Here is a 15,486-nt window from a genome sequence, read left to right on the forward strand (position 1 = left end):
AGTCCCACACATTGCTAGAAGGCCAAATATTTTTTCAGAGCTAGATGCAGATAAAAATTATTTTTCATTTGCAACCTGATGGAGGTCAGTATAGATGGACTAATAGAGATAGTCCCACACACTGCTAGAAGGCCAAATATTTTTTCAGAGCTAGATGCAGATAAAAATTATATTTAATTTGCAACCTGATGGAGGTCAGTATAGATGGACTAATAGAACAAGTCCCACACACAGCTAGAAGCCCAAATATTTTTTCAGAGGTACTGTAGATGCAGATAAAAAATATTTTTAATTTGCAACCTGATGGAGGTCAGTATAGTTGGACTAATACAACAAGTCCCACACACAGCTAGAAGCCCAATATTTTTTCAGAGGTAGATGCAGAAAAAAATATATTCAGTTTGCAACCTGATGGAGGTCAGTATAGATGGAGTAATAGAACAAGTCCCACACACAGCTAGAAGCCCAAATATTTTTTCAGAGGTAGATGCAGATAAAAAATATTTTTAATTTGCAACCTGATGGAGGTCAGTATAGATGGACTAATAGAGAAAGTCCCACACACTGCTAGAAGGCCAAATATTTTTTCAGAGCTAGATGCAGATAAAAATTATATTCAATTTGCAACCTGATGGAGGTCAGTATAGATGGACTAATAGAGAAAGTCCCACACACTGCTAGAAGGCCAAATATTTTTTCAGAGCTAGATGCAGATAAAAATTATATTCAATTTGCAACCTGATGGAGGTCAGTATAGATGGACTAATAGAACAAGTCTCACACACAGCTAGAAGCCCAAATATTTTTTCAGAGGTACTGTAGATGCAGATAAAAATTATTTTTAATTTGCAACCTGATGGAGGTCAGTATAGATGGACTAATAGAGAAAGTCCCACACACTGCTAGAAGGCCAAATATTTTTTCAGAGCTAGATGCAGAAAAAAATTATATTCAGTTTGCAACCTGATGGAGGTCAGTATAGATGGACTAATAGAGAAAGTCCCACACACTGCTAGAAGGCCACATATTTTTTCAGAGGTAGATGCAGAAAAAAATATATTCAGTTTGCAACCTGATGGAGGTCTGTATAGATGGATTAATAGAACAAGTCCCACACACAGCTAGAAGCCCAATATTTTTTCAGAGGTAGATGCAGAAAAAAATATATTCAGTTTGCAACCTGATGGAGGTCAGTATAGATGGACTAATACAACAAGTCCCACACACAGCTAGAAGCCCAATATTTTTTCAGAGGTAGATGCAGAAAAAAATATATTCAGTTTGCAACCTGATGGAGGTCTGTATAGATGGATTAATAGAACAAGTCCCACACACAGCTAGAAGCCCAATATTTTTTCAGAGGTAGATGCAGAAAAAAATATATTCAGTTTGCAACCTGATGGAGGTCAGTATAGATGGACTAATACAACAAGTCCCACACACAGCTAGAAGCCCATTATTTTTTCAGAGGTAGATGCAGAAAAAAATATATTCAGTTTGCAACCTGATGGAGGTCTGTATAGATGGATTAATAGAACAAGTCCCACACACAGCTAGAAGCCCAATATTTTTTCAGAGATAGATGCAGAAAAAAATATATTCAGTTTGCAACCTGATGGAGGTCAGTATAGATGGACTAATACAACAAGTCCCACACACAGCTAGAAGCCCAATATTTTTTCAGAGCTAGATGCAGAAAAAAATTATATTCAATTTGCAACCTGATGGAGGTCAGTATAGATGGACTAATAGAATGATGCTATGCCCAAAAGATTTTACTTCACTAGGTGCAGTAAAAAAATTGGTATTCTATACACAGGTGGTATATCTTGCAACACAGATAGGCTACTCCACTGACTAACACACTCTGCAATAGGCCAAAAAGGATTAGCTTAGCTAGATTCAGCCAAATGCTGTGAAAAAAACTTGCACAGCACTGGCACAGACCTGCCTGGCAAAAACTGATTGGAACTGATGTAACCTAGTCCTGAAAAGGACTCCAATTACAATTAGTCTTTACTCCCACAATCTATCTATTTAAGAGCACAGACCTGCCTGATAAAAGTCGTAGGAAATGCTGTAACCTAGTCCTTAAAAGGACTGCAATCACAACTATTCCCTACTCCCAAGCTATCTGTAGATTTGTGCGAAAATTGGCTTGAAATTAACAAGGTATAGCGCACACAGCAACAGCGGTGCCGTCTAACACGCAGCTGCAGCAGTGAGAAAATGGTGGCGACGGGGAAAATGGCTTGGTCTTATAGGGCAAGGACATGTGACATACACTGCCAATGACACATGCCCTTGCTTGCTTGAAAAAAAAGCACTTCGCTCCGTGTGTGCGCTGCTGATAGGCTGACAGATTGCACCTCCCCACTGTAAATGCGGGAAAGAGAAAAAAAAAATGGAGATCTTCATTGTTCCTGCAGAGATCCATCCCCTGCCCCTCCCCCCACCCCGCTGTACACTCAAACTGCGTATTAACATTAATTTTCATCATTACTGAGAAAAAATCCAGTTATGATTTTGGTGCACGAACAGTTATCGAACATAACCTCGAACAGCCGAATTTTTCTCAAATTGTTCGTGTTCGCCGAACGGCTCGAACACCGCCCAAAACAGCTTGAATTTGAGATTGGCGAACAGTTCGAGTAGAACAACGCTCATCTCTAGTTTGCATCCCTTGGCCTTTATCAATTTTTTTTACATTAGACTCTATGCATATAGAGAACCTAAGTCAATCTACTACAGAATCTTAGGTACTCCATATGTTGCAATGTGGACCATATCTATGCCACTATTAAAGTTGAGCAAAAAGATTTGCAGGACTCTGGTCTATCAGCCACATTGCTAATCAATGGCTGCCAACCAGACCCTTGCAAATTTCCCTCTACCTGATGACATTTCTTGCACCTCTTCTGATTAGTAGGCATGACATGACATTACGTGTGTCTCACTGCAACAATAATACCATTCCAGACCTACAAATCAAAAGAGACGCCTGGATGCTGGCAGATAGGAGGAGGTTTCAGGCCTCTGATCTGGTGGCCATGGACTATCAACTTGGCCACTGTTACGGATCCGGGTGGTGGAACCTCTGTGCTGTGGTGCAAAGAGGGGCCAGAGGGGCGGGACTAAGTATTAACTCAGTCCAACCAAGGTCGCACGGCGGCTCAGTTGACTCCGTGAACCAAGGAGGAGCCGAGCAGAGGGACTAGATGCCACTCTGGGACCGACCTTGTATGAGAGCAGGTGACTCCCACAGGTCAGAAGGCAGGAACTGACCAGTACAGCGGATAAGCTTCAGCTGGAAGGCTGACGGGTGGTCCGGGTAGACAAGCTGGCTGATTAGGCAGATAGTCAGGCGAGTATTCCGGGTAGGCAAGCTGGCGGCACAACAGGTAGCTGGCTGGTGCTTCCAGGTAAGCGGGCAGGCAGGCATGGCAGGTAACAGGCAGGTGCTTCCAGGTAAGCGGGCTGGCAGGCACGGCAGGTAATAGGCAGGTGCTTCCAGGTAAGCAGGCAGGCAGAGCCCATAAACAGACTGGCGGACGGGACTGTAGACAGACTGTCGGGCAGAAGAGAAGTCAGGCTAGCAGACTGAGCAGAAGATCAGACTGGCGAACAGGACTGACTTGCAGAGGACCTGGGGGCTGAAGCAAAGTAAGAATCACAAAGCAAGAACCTTGCACGGGCACCTCCATATTGGAGGAGGTGCCTCTTATAGGGAAAGCCCTCCGGTGATTGGCCAGGGACTTTATAGGACGGCGCACGCGGCCTCTTTAAGAGGGAGAGAGCGCGCGCGCGCCCTAAGCACAGAGCCGGGGAAGCTGCGTGCACCAGCAGCTGCTGCAGGGAGGTCGGAAGACGCTGGAGCAGGACCGCAGCGGTAAGGGGGACGACGTCTCTGCCTGGCAGGGGGCAGAGACGCCGATACTACAGCCACTGTACCGGGGTCCAGCAAATCTTTTTGCTCATCTCTACTAACTATGCTTCTATGGAAAAATTACATTCATAATATAATATATGATAAAGTTTGCACCCAAAGAAGAAAACAGAATGGCCACTGATTTATATGCTCAATTTTCAAACTTTTACTATTATAGAATTTTTCAAATGCACATTGTATCCTTAACCCCTTCACGATGTGGCCAATTTCCATTTTTACGTTTCCGTTTTTTCCTCCTCTTCTTCCCAGAGTCATAATTCTTTTATTTTTCTATCCACTTTGACATATGATGGCTTGTTTTTGCCAGACAAGTTGTACTTTTTAAGGATACCATTCATTTTTACACATAGTGTACTGGAAAATGATAAAGAAAAATTCCAATCACGGTGAAATTGTGAAAAAAACACAATTCTGACATTGTTTTTTGGGAATTGTTTTTACAGTGTACATTGTGTGGTCTAAATAACATTGCAATAAGATTCTCCGCATCAATACAATTCCCATGATACCCAACATGTCCATTTTTTTTATTATTTTAGTGTTGAAAACAAAATCAGAAGTTTGCAAAAAAAACTTTTTGGGGTTGTGTCACCATTTTCTTCCATTTTTATTTTTAGGCCGATGGAGATGTGTGATGTTTTATTTTTTGAGGGGTAAGACAACGTCTTTACTAATACCATTCTGGGATAGCTGTGACTTTTTGATTGCTTGTTACAGTCTTTTTTGTGGAATTGCGGAGACCAAAAAAACGTAATTTTGGCGATGTTGAATTTTTTTAGTTTACGGTGTTTATTGATCAGGTTAATTGTTTTTATATTTTGATAGATCGGACATTTCTGAATGCAACGATACTACATGCAATGGGGTAAAAAAGTATTTGATCCCTTTCTGTTTTTGTAAGTTTGCCCACTGACAAAGACATGAACAGTCTATAATTTTAAAGGTAGGTCAATTTTAATATTGAGAGAATATCCGAGAAAAAATCAAGAAAATCACATTGTATAAAGTAGATAATTTTTTTTGCATTTTGCAGTGAGAAATAAATATTTGATCCCTCTGGCAAACAACACTTAATACTTGGTGGCAAAACCCTTGTTGGCAAGCACAGCAGTCAGACTTTTTTTGTAGTTGATGATGAGGTTTGCACACATGTCAGGAGGAATTTTGGTCCACTCCTCTTTGCAGATCATCTCTAAATCAATAAGATTTTGAGGCTGTCGCTTGGCAACTCGGAGCTTCAACTCCCTCCATAAGTTCTCTATGGGATTAATGTCTGGAGACTGGCTAGGCCACTCCATGACCTTACTGTGCTTCCTTTTGAGCCACTCCTCTGTTGCCTTGGCTGTATGTTTTGGGTCATTGTCTTGCTGGAAGACCCAGCCACGACCCATCTTCAATGTTCTTACTGAGGGAAGGAGGTTCTGGCCAAAATCTTGCGATACATGACCCCATCCATCTTCCCTTCAGTACGGTGCAGTAGTCATGTCCCCTTTGCAGAAAAGCACCCCCAAAGTATAATGTTTCCCCCGCCATGCTCCATGGTTGGGACGATGTTCTTAGGATTATACTCATCCTTCTTCTTCCTCCAAACACAGCGAGTTGAGTTAATGCCAAAGAGCTAAATTTTTGTCTCATCTGACCTTCTCCCAATAACTTACAGAATCATCCAGGTGTTCATTGGCAAACTTCAGATGGGCCTGCACATGTGCCTTCTTGAGCAGGGGGTCCTTGTGGGTACTGCAGGATTTTAAACCTTTAAGGTGTAATGTGTTACCAATGGTTTTCTTGGTGACTGTGGTCCCATCTGCCTTGAGATCATTAACAAGTTCCCCCCCCGTGTATTTTTAGGCTGATCTCTCACCTTCCTCATGGTCAAGGATACCCCACGAGGTGAGATTTTGCATGGTGCCCCAGATCGATGTCGTTTGACAGTCATTTTGTATTTCTTTAATTTTCTTACTATTGCACCAACAGTTGTCTCCTTCTCACCCAGCGTCTTACTTATGGTTTTGTAGGCTGTTCCAGCTTTGTGCAGATCTATGATCTTGTCCCTGACATCCTTGTCCCTGACATTGTAAGTACACAGTGTAATATAATATGATGACTGCTTTATATTAAGAGGATAAAAATTTTGTTGGGAGGAGTGCTTCTTTAATACAGAGGTGCTGAAAGAAAAGAGGACCTGAATTGAGGAAGCGGTATGTATGCATCATATGCATGTACTGGCTTTCAATTTTTTTTTTTGTTCTGGCTTGAAGCCTTAATTTATTTACAGGGGTTTTGGCTGAGACCTGAATTAATTTATGCTTTGCTAATCAAGGGTCTGAATTAATTTAGGATCTGATACTTATTTTGGCATCTGGTCTGAATACTATACAGGTTTGGTCTCCATTGTGTAAATGGGGGATGTGCATACATTTGACATACTAAATTCATGGCTAGAAGTCTTGAGGAATCGATTTTATGCACACATAAGCAAATATGGGGAAATCAATTTGCTTTAATTGCACAAAACACTAAAATACTTTCTCCTGGCCCAAAATACAAGAAATATATTGAACTTATGTCCTCTGTAGCAGAGTAACCGTTGAGCCCCATTAGATGCTAGCTTCCAGGTGCAGTTGCAACTTCTATACCTCATATACTTAAGAAAATACACACAGTGATGTTAATGCAAAGAAATAATTTTTACAGCCATGTCACAGGACATACAGACAATGCTATTCCTCCACAGAAATATTAAACACATTGATGTTAATGCACAGAAATAATTCTTATGCATACTGTCCCACCTCAGGGAAAATGACAACAGTGATGTCACAGAGAAGGGATATACATACAATGATGTCACAGTATAGGAAGAATAAATAGTTACAGTTATATGAAAAAGTTTGGGCACCCCTATTAATCTTAAGCTTAATGTTTTATAAAAATTGGTGTTTTTGCAACAGCTATTTCAGTTTGATATATGTAATAACTGTTGGACACAGTAATGTTTCTGCCTTGAAATGAGGTTTATTGTACTAACAGAAAATGTGCAATCTGCATTCAAACAAAATTTGACAGGTGCATAAGTATGGGCACCTCACCAGAAAAGTGACATTAATATTTAGTAGATCCTCCTTTTGCAAAAATAACAGCCTCTAGTCGCTTCCTGTAGCTTTTAATGAGTTCCTGGATCCTGGATGAAGGTATTTTTGACCATTCCTCTTTACAAAACAATTTCAGTTCAGTTAAGTTTGATGGTCGCCGAGCATGGACAGCCTCTTCAAATGATCACACAGATGTTCAATGATATTCAGGTCTGGGGACTGGGATGGCCATTCCAGAACATTGTAATTGTTCCTCTGTATGAATGCCTGAGTAGATTTGGAGCGGTGTTTTGGATCATTGTCTTGCTGAAAGATCCATCCCCTGCGTAACTTCAACTTTATCACTGATTCTTGAACATTATTGTCAAGAATCTGCTGATACTGAGTGGAATCCATGCGTCCCTCAACTTTAACAACATTCCCGGTGCCGGCATTGGCCACACAGCCCCAAAGCATGATGGAACCTCCACCAAATTTTACTGTGGGTAGCAAGCGTTTTTCTTGGAATGCTGCGTTTTTTTGCCGCCATGCATAACGCCTTTTTGTATGACCAAACAACTCAATCTTGGTTTCATCAGTCCACAGGACCTTCTTCCAAAAAGAAATTGGCTTCTCCAAATGTGCTTTTGCATACCTCAGCCGACTCTGTTTGTGGCGTGCTTGCAGAAACGGCTTCTTTCGCATCACTCTCCCATACAGCTTCTCCTTGTGCAAAGTGCATTGTATAGTTGACCGATGTACAGTGACACCATCGGCAGAAAGTTGATGCTGCAGCTCTCTGGAGGTGGTCTGAGGATTGTCCTTGACTGATCTCACCATTCTTCTTCTCTGCCTTTATGATGTTTTTCTTGGTCTGCCACTTCTGGCCTTAACAAGAACTGTCCCTGTGTTCTTCCATTTCCTTACCATGTTCCTCACAGTGGAAACTTACAGGTTAAATCTCTGAGACAGCTTTTTGTATCCTTCCCCTGAACAACTATGTTGAATAATCTTTGTTTTCAGATCATTTGACAGTTGTTTTGAGGAGCCCATGATGCCACTCTTCAGAGGAGATTCAAACAGGAGAACAACTTGCAAGTGGCCACTTTAAGTAGCTTTTCTCATGATTGCATACACCTGGCTATGAAGTTCAAAGCTCAATGAGGTTACAAAACAAAAAAAGTGCTTTAGTAAGTCAGTAAAAAGTAGGTAGGAGTATTTAAAACAAGAAAATGATAAGGGTGCCCATACTTATGCACCTGTCAAATTTGGTTTGAATGCAGATTGCACATTTTCTGTTAGTACAATAAACCTCATTTCAAGGCAGAAACATTACTGTGTCCAACAGTTATTACATATATCAAACTGAAATAGTTGTTGCAAAAACACCAATTTTAAGAAAACATTAAGCTTAAGATTAATAGGGGTGCCCAAACTTTTTCATATAACTGTATATCTCTGCATACAGATCATGAGGACAATAATATTCCAGATTGAGGTATAATCAGCAAAGTGAAATAACATCACAGGACATTGCAGTGATGAGAAGAACCGGAAATCATGCACACAGTGATGTCACAGAACAATATTCAAGTTCACAGTGAGTCACGAGGCAGAGATGCTGCACAAAGTGAAATCACAAAGAATTATAACCACCGCGATGTCATTGAAAAGGGATATTACACACAGTGATGTCATAGTACAGGGAGAATAAACAGTGATATCTCTGAACAGATTCCATGAGGACAATGGTGTCACAGAACAAGGGGTAATCGGTTAAGTAAAATAACATCACAGGATGTTGCAGTGATGGGAAGAAACAGGAATGCACACAGTGATATCACAGAATAATATTCAAACTCACAGTGTCACCAGGCACAGATGCTACACAAAGTGAAATCGTAAATAAGAAATTATAAACTCAGTGATGTCACATATGACAAACATTATCGACACAGAGATTTCACAGTTCAGATATAATACATGCTGCAATGTCCCAATCCAGAGATAACTAAGAGCGATATCCCTGAAAAAAGGATCATAAAGAGAGTAAAGTTACAGACTGCATCACAAGACACGGATCGTGCACTCAGAAATGTCATGGCACTGGGATGATGCACTTAAAGATGTCATGGCTAAAAAAATGCTGTCATAATAAAGTCATGGCTGTTAATGATGTTACATTATGGTGATGTCACTGAAAGGTTTATTATCCTTTTGAAAACCTGGTGATTTTTAATTTTTGCGATTTTATTTCTCTCTTTCTTTTTTTCTAGAGCCATGACTTGGTATTGGTATTGGCATTTTACGTAATATTCCAACACAAAGTAGCAAATGATTTGTGAAGTGTAAAGGAAATGATACATGGTTTTCTAATTATTTTAAAAATATAAATCTGAAATTTGTTATGTGCTTTTGTATTCAACCCCCCTGAATCAATACTTTGTAGGACCACCTTTTTCTGCAGTTACTGCTGCAGGTCTTTTGGGGTATGTCTCTACCAGCTTTGCACATCTAGAGGCTGAAACTATTGCTCATTCTTCTTTTCAAACTAGCTCTAGCTCAGTGAGATTGGATGGAGAACGTCTGTGAACAGAAATTTACAAGTCTTTCAGCAGATTCTCAATGGAATTTAGGTCTGGACTGTGACTGGGCCATTCACACACAGGAATATGCTTTCATCTAAACCCTCCATTGTAGCTCTTGCAGTATGTTCAGGGTTGTTGTCCTGCTGGAAGGTAAACCCACATCCCAGTCTCAAGTCTTTTGCAGCCTCTAACAGGTTTTCCTCCATGGATAGGGGATAACTTGCGATTTTGGGAAAAACCCTTTAAGAGTTTTTCATTCATTGTATATTGAAAATGATATGCAAATATACTGTATGCAACAAAATAGCAAAAAAGTATGTCTACATGGACCATGTAAATCTATCTAGAGGCGGTGTTTAAAATAATGGCATTGTGCAGAAATGAATATTCAATATTTTTTTGAATTTTTTGAATATTCAACATTTGGGGTAAATTTCATTATTATTTTACAATATGCTGTTTTCTATGCACTTTTTTAATTACTTCTGGTATTAATAAACATGTCATTTGCAGAAATGACCAGCATCAAACAACAAAGACGGGAACCTGTAAAGAATTCACCATAAAGTACATTTACGGTTTTGTCATCTGAAAGGTCATGTGTCCTGCAAACATATGGGCTTGTGAATAAAGCTATTTTTAGATACGAGGCATGCTGATTAGCCATAGTGCGCTTTGGTTCATTAACCTCTTTCATGGCTTTTGTTCTGCAGGTGCTCTGTCGCCCAGTTTCCTAGCAACCCAGTAACACCGCTCTCACCTGCTCCACCTGGACGGTGCGCACACCGAGCTGACAACTGCTACATTGTGGCAGCCTAGACTTTAAATATTCTGTCGTGCTCTTGAGTAAACCATCCCTGTCTTTCATAGTCTGCGTGTTAAAAAAGGATAATATTTGTCTTTCCAAAAACTTACTGTACAATTAGTGAAAAAATATATATATTTTCATACATGAGCAGATTTCAAATGGATACTGAAAAATGCCATCATCAAGTATGTAGTTCATCTATTAATATATTTACCTTGTAATGTCTTCACATCCTGTTCGGTCCAGATGTGTCCGGATACCAGAATTCCAAGCGGCGGAAGTTCGTTGACCGCCATATTGGGACACCCAAGTGATGGGTGTCTCAATATGGAAACCGCTGGTGGTACCAGCCTCTTGCGCGGTATCACCAGCGGAACACCATCGCACCACACACACACACACAAACACACACTGTATACGCCGTACGCACCATACACACACACACTGTATACGCCGTATGCACCACACATACTGTATACGCTGTACACACCACACACACACACACACAAACGCACACTGTATACGCCGTACGCACTACACACACATATGGTATACACCATATGCACCACATACACACACATACACACACTGTATACGCCGTATGCACCACACACACACACACTGTATACACCGTACGCACCACCCACACACACGGCATATGCCGAACGCACCACACACACTGCATATGCCGTGCGCACCACACACACACACACTGTATATGCCGTATGCACCACCACACACACACTCTATATACGCCGTACGCACGACACACACACTTTATATGCCATACGCACCACCAGGGCCGGCCTTTGGGGCGTGCCAGCTGTGCAACTGCACAGGGCGCCTCAAACTTGAGAGTGAAGGGGGGCGCTGCGCTGGCTCCCTCCCCGTCGGTATTTTTCTTATGGAAGAGCAGAGAGGGAGCGCCCAGCGTTTCTTCTGTGCTCAGGCGCCGGCGCCCCCTCTCTGCTCTGAAATGTCCGGCCGGGACCCGGGCGCGCTGCACTCTCTCCTCCTCACACACAGGGGCGGAACTACCGCCCGTGCAGCCGGTTCATTGAACGGGGGCCCCGAGGGAGAGGGGGCCCCTTCAGCCTCCAGCAGGGCCGCCATCAGGGCATGACTGCCCTGACTCCAGTATGGGGCCCGGCCGGTAGGGGCCCCCTTGGGGGCCCCCCTCTTGTGTGTCTCTCTCCTCATGGGGCCCCCGGCCCCATGCTAAGCGCCGGGGCCGGAACATCTCTGTCATGATTTCTCTGACTTCCGGTCATGTGACGGCACCGTCACATGACCGGAAGTCAGGAGAACCTGGTGTCATCGATTTGGACGAGGATTCTGCAGGGATCGCATGGGGGTAAGTATAACAAGTTTTTTTTTTTTTTTAAATACAATTTACTAGGAGTGGGGGGAATGGGAGGTGCACATGTGGGGGAGGGGAATGAGAGAGGTGCACATGTGGGGGAGGGGGATGAGAGAGGTGCACATGTGGGGGAGGGGGATGAGAGGTGTGCACATGTGGGGGAGGGGGATGAGAGAGGTGCACATGTGGGGGAGGGGGATGAGAGAGGTGCACATGTGGGGGAGGGGGATGAGAGATGTGCACATGGGGGGGATGAGAGAGGTGCACATGTGGGGGAGGGGGATGAGAGAGGTGCACATGTGGGGGAGGGGGATGAGAGAGGTGCACATGTGGGGGAGTGGGATGAGAGAGGTGCACATGTGGGGGAGGGGGATGAGAGAGGGGCACATGTGGGGGAGGGGGATGAGAGATGTGCACATGGGGGGGTGAGAGCTGCACATGGGGGAATTGGGAGAAAATGAGCTGCACATGGGGGAATTGGGAGTAGGGGGATAATGAGCTGCACATAATGAATGTGGGGTGGGGGACAGTAAATGATGATGGGGTGGGGAGAGCAGGACATGATATAATGAATTGGGGCAGGGGGTGCATGTAAATAATGAATGCGGGGAGCAGGAAGTATAGAGTAGGGGGCGTTGCGGATGCAGGAGTGTAACTGGTAACAAATTGGCGGAAAGAGTAGAGGTTCTAATTAAATTATATATTAAGTGCCTATTTACAGTTAATGGGGGCACCGTGGTGGATTACAATTTATATTTGGAATGGTAGGTTGTATAATAACTAACCATATATTGATGGTGGATACACGTCTGTATTCAGCTGCGTAATGTAGAAGTTGGGGAATGTGCTCTAGATAACTGTGTTATTTTATGCAGAGACGAGTCCTGGCTGGAAGACGTAATGGCGGTCTGTGCTGGATGAAGGAGAAAAGCGTAGCTGAAGGACTTCACCTAGAGACGTCACCAGTGAGTCAGTGTATTACATGTACACTTACACTATATACTATGTACCGGGCTCCTGTGTATAATGTCACTGGTGATCACTGTATTACCTGTACACTGACACTATATACAGAGCTCCTGTGTATAATGTCACTGATGATCACTGTATTACCTGTACACTGACACTATATACAGAGCTCCTGTGTATAATGTCACTGGTGATCACTAGATTACCTGGACACTTACATTATACATACCATGTATAGAGCTCCCGTGCATAATGACACTTATGGTAATATTAGTAATGTGGTGGTAATATTAGTAATGTGGTGGTAATATGTGGTCTGGTCATGGTGTGGCAGTTTTTCCCCCTTCTGTGTGGTATTATTCGGTCACTATGTTGTGGTAATATGTGGTCTGGTCATGGTGTGGCAGTATTCCCTGTATGTGGTATTATTGGTCATTTTTAAAAAAAAATGTATATGACACATTCCCTTAAAGAAAACTAAATAAAAATATATCTAAAAAGAGTATTGGATATTTTAAGAAAATTTTAATAGGTTAGAGTAGGGCCCTGCCAGAAGAGTCTACCTTATCGTGGTGGCGGCTTTAAAACTTTTCAACTTTTGTTGCTTGTTATTACTTGATCATTTGATTAATAAAAAATGCACTTGTTGTTTTCACCTACATGAGTTTAATTTTTTTTCTTTGGGGGGGGGCGCCAAGAGGGATTTCGCACAGGGCGCCATATACCCTAAGGCCGGCCCTGCGCACCACACACACACACACTGTATATGCCGTACGCACCACACACACACTGTACACTGTGTTCAGAATTATTAGGCAAATGAGTATTTTGATCACATGATACTTTTTATACATGTTGTCCTACTCCAAGCTGCATAGGCTTGAGAGCCAACTACCAATTAAGTAAATCTGGTGATGTGCATCTCTGTAATGAGGAGGGGTGTTGACTAATGACATCAACACCCTATATAAGGTCTGCTTAATTATTAGTCAACTTCCTTTCCTTTGGCAAAATGGGTCAGAAGAGAGTTTTGACGGGCTCTGAAAAGTCCAAAATTGTGAGATGTCTTGCAGAGGGATGCAGCAGTCTTGAAATTTCCAAACTTTTGAAGCGTGATCACCGAATAATCAAGCGTTTCATGGAAAATAGCCAACAAGGTCGCAAGAAGCGTGTTGGCCAAAAAAGGCACAAAATAACTGCCCATGAATTGAGGAAAATCAAGCGTGAAGCTGCCAAGATGCCATTCGCCACCAGTTTTGCCATATTTCAGAGCTGCAATGTTACTGGAGTATCAAAAAGCACAAGGTGTGCAATACTCAGGGACATGGCCAAGGTAAGGAAGGCTGAAAAACGACCACTTTTGAACAAGAAACATAAGATAAAACTTCAAGAATGGTTCAAGAAATATCTTAAGACTGATTTTTCAAAGGTTTTATGGACTGATGAAATGAGAGTGACTCGTGATGGGCCAGAGGCTGCATCAGTAAAGGGCAGAGAGCTCCACTCTGACTCAGAAGCCAGCAAGGTGGAGGTGGGGTACTGGTATGAGCTGGTATCATCAAAGATGAACTTGTGGGACCTTTTCGGGTTGAGGATGGAGTGAAGCTCAACTCCCAGACCTACTGCCAGTTTCTGGAAGACAACTTCTTCAAGCAGTGATACAGGAAGAAGTCAGTATTAGTGTTGAGCCACCCCCGTAGTGTTCGAGTTCGGTTCGGTTCGTCGAACACCCGTGTGTTCGCCGAACTGTTCGTCGAACACCTTCGAACACCGTTAAAACCAATGGCAGGCAAACAAAAACACATAGAAACACATAGAAAACACCTTCAAAGGTGTCCAAAAGCTGACAAACTGCTCAGAAGACACAACTAACACATGGAAAAGTGACAAGTACATATAGTCATGCGAAAAGAAAAGAGGTGGAGGAGTAAAAGGAGGGGGAGACACAGATATAGGCATGTCATGCCCTTCTAAAATCCAAAAACTGAGAAGCCGACACGGCCAGTCCGTTCCTGCCTGTGCCACCTCTGTGTCGCCGGGTTTGTGCCAGAGCCGCGGTGGACCCTGACGGCCAGCCCCCCTATCCCAATACTGGTGCCTGTCCGCCGGTGGGTCGAGGCCCCCCACGGTGGGGGGGGGAGTAACATCTGCAGAAGAAAGACCATCTTCCAGCCAAACTAAGATGTCGACTTCTTTTCGTGGACAATGTGATACGATCCCATTCTTACGGACACGCCCATCGCTACAAATTCTAGATGAGGCACAAAAACAGCAGGTGCTTCAACGGATATCAAGTGCTCCTTCAAGTGGGCTCTCCATCACCTCAATTTCAACATCACAAATACTCCAGTCCTCAGAGGTGTCACCCCAATCGCACTTGCTTCCTCACAGCTCCCAAGTCTCCAGCTGCCCATCTGAGTATGGGGTAACACAGATGGCTGAGTCTGCCCAGCTGTTTACTCATACTATAGCCTGGGAAACGGAGGTCTGCTCCAGAGCTTCTGTTAATCCAGATGAGGAAATGATCTGATCCGATGCCCAGAATCTTTATAAGTTGGATCCAGGACCAGATGAAGAAGGTTCTGAGCATAATGTAGACCCTTGTTCCCAAACTGTAACTCCTGTTGGTGGAGACAATGATGAAGACGATGATGAGACTCAAATACCTGATTGGAGCGACAACTTGACTTTTCGGTCAGGGCAGGAAGAGGTTGGCTCTGAGGGCGACGGGTGTGATAACA

Source organism: Phyllobates terribilis, unplaced genomic scaffold (assembly GCF_046119375.1).
Source record: "Phyllobates terribilis strain yellow unplaced genomic scaffold, ASM4611937v1 Scaffold_3__8_contigs__length_932513732, whole genome shotgun sequence".
Classification (NCBI taxonomy): Eukaryota; Metazoa; Chordata; class Amphibia; order Anura; family Dendrobatidae; genus Phyllobates; species Phyllobates terribilis.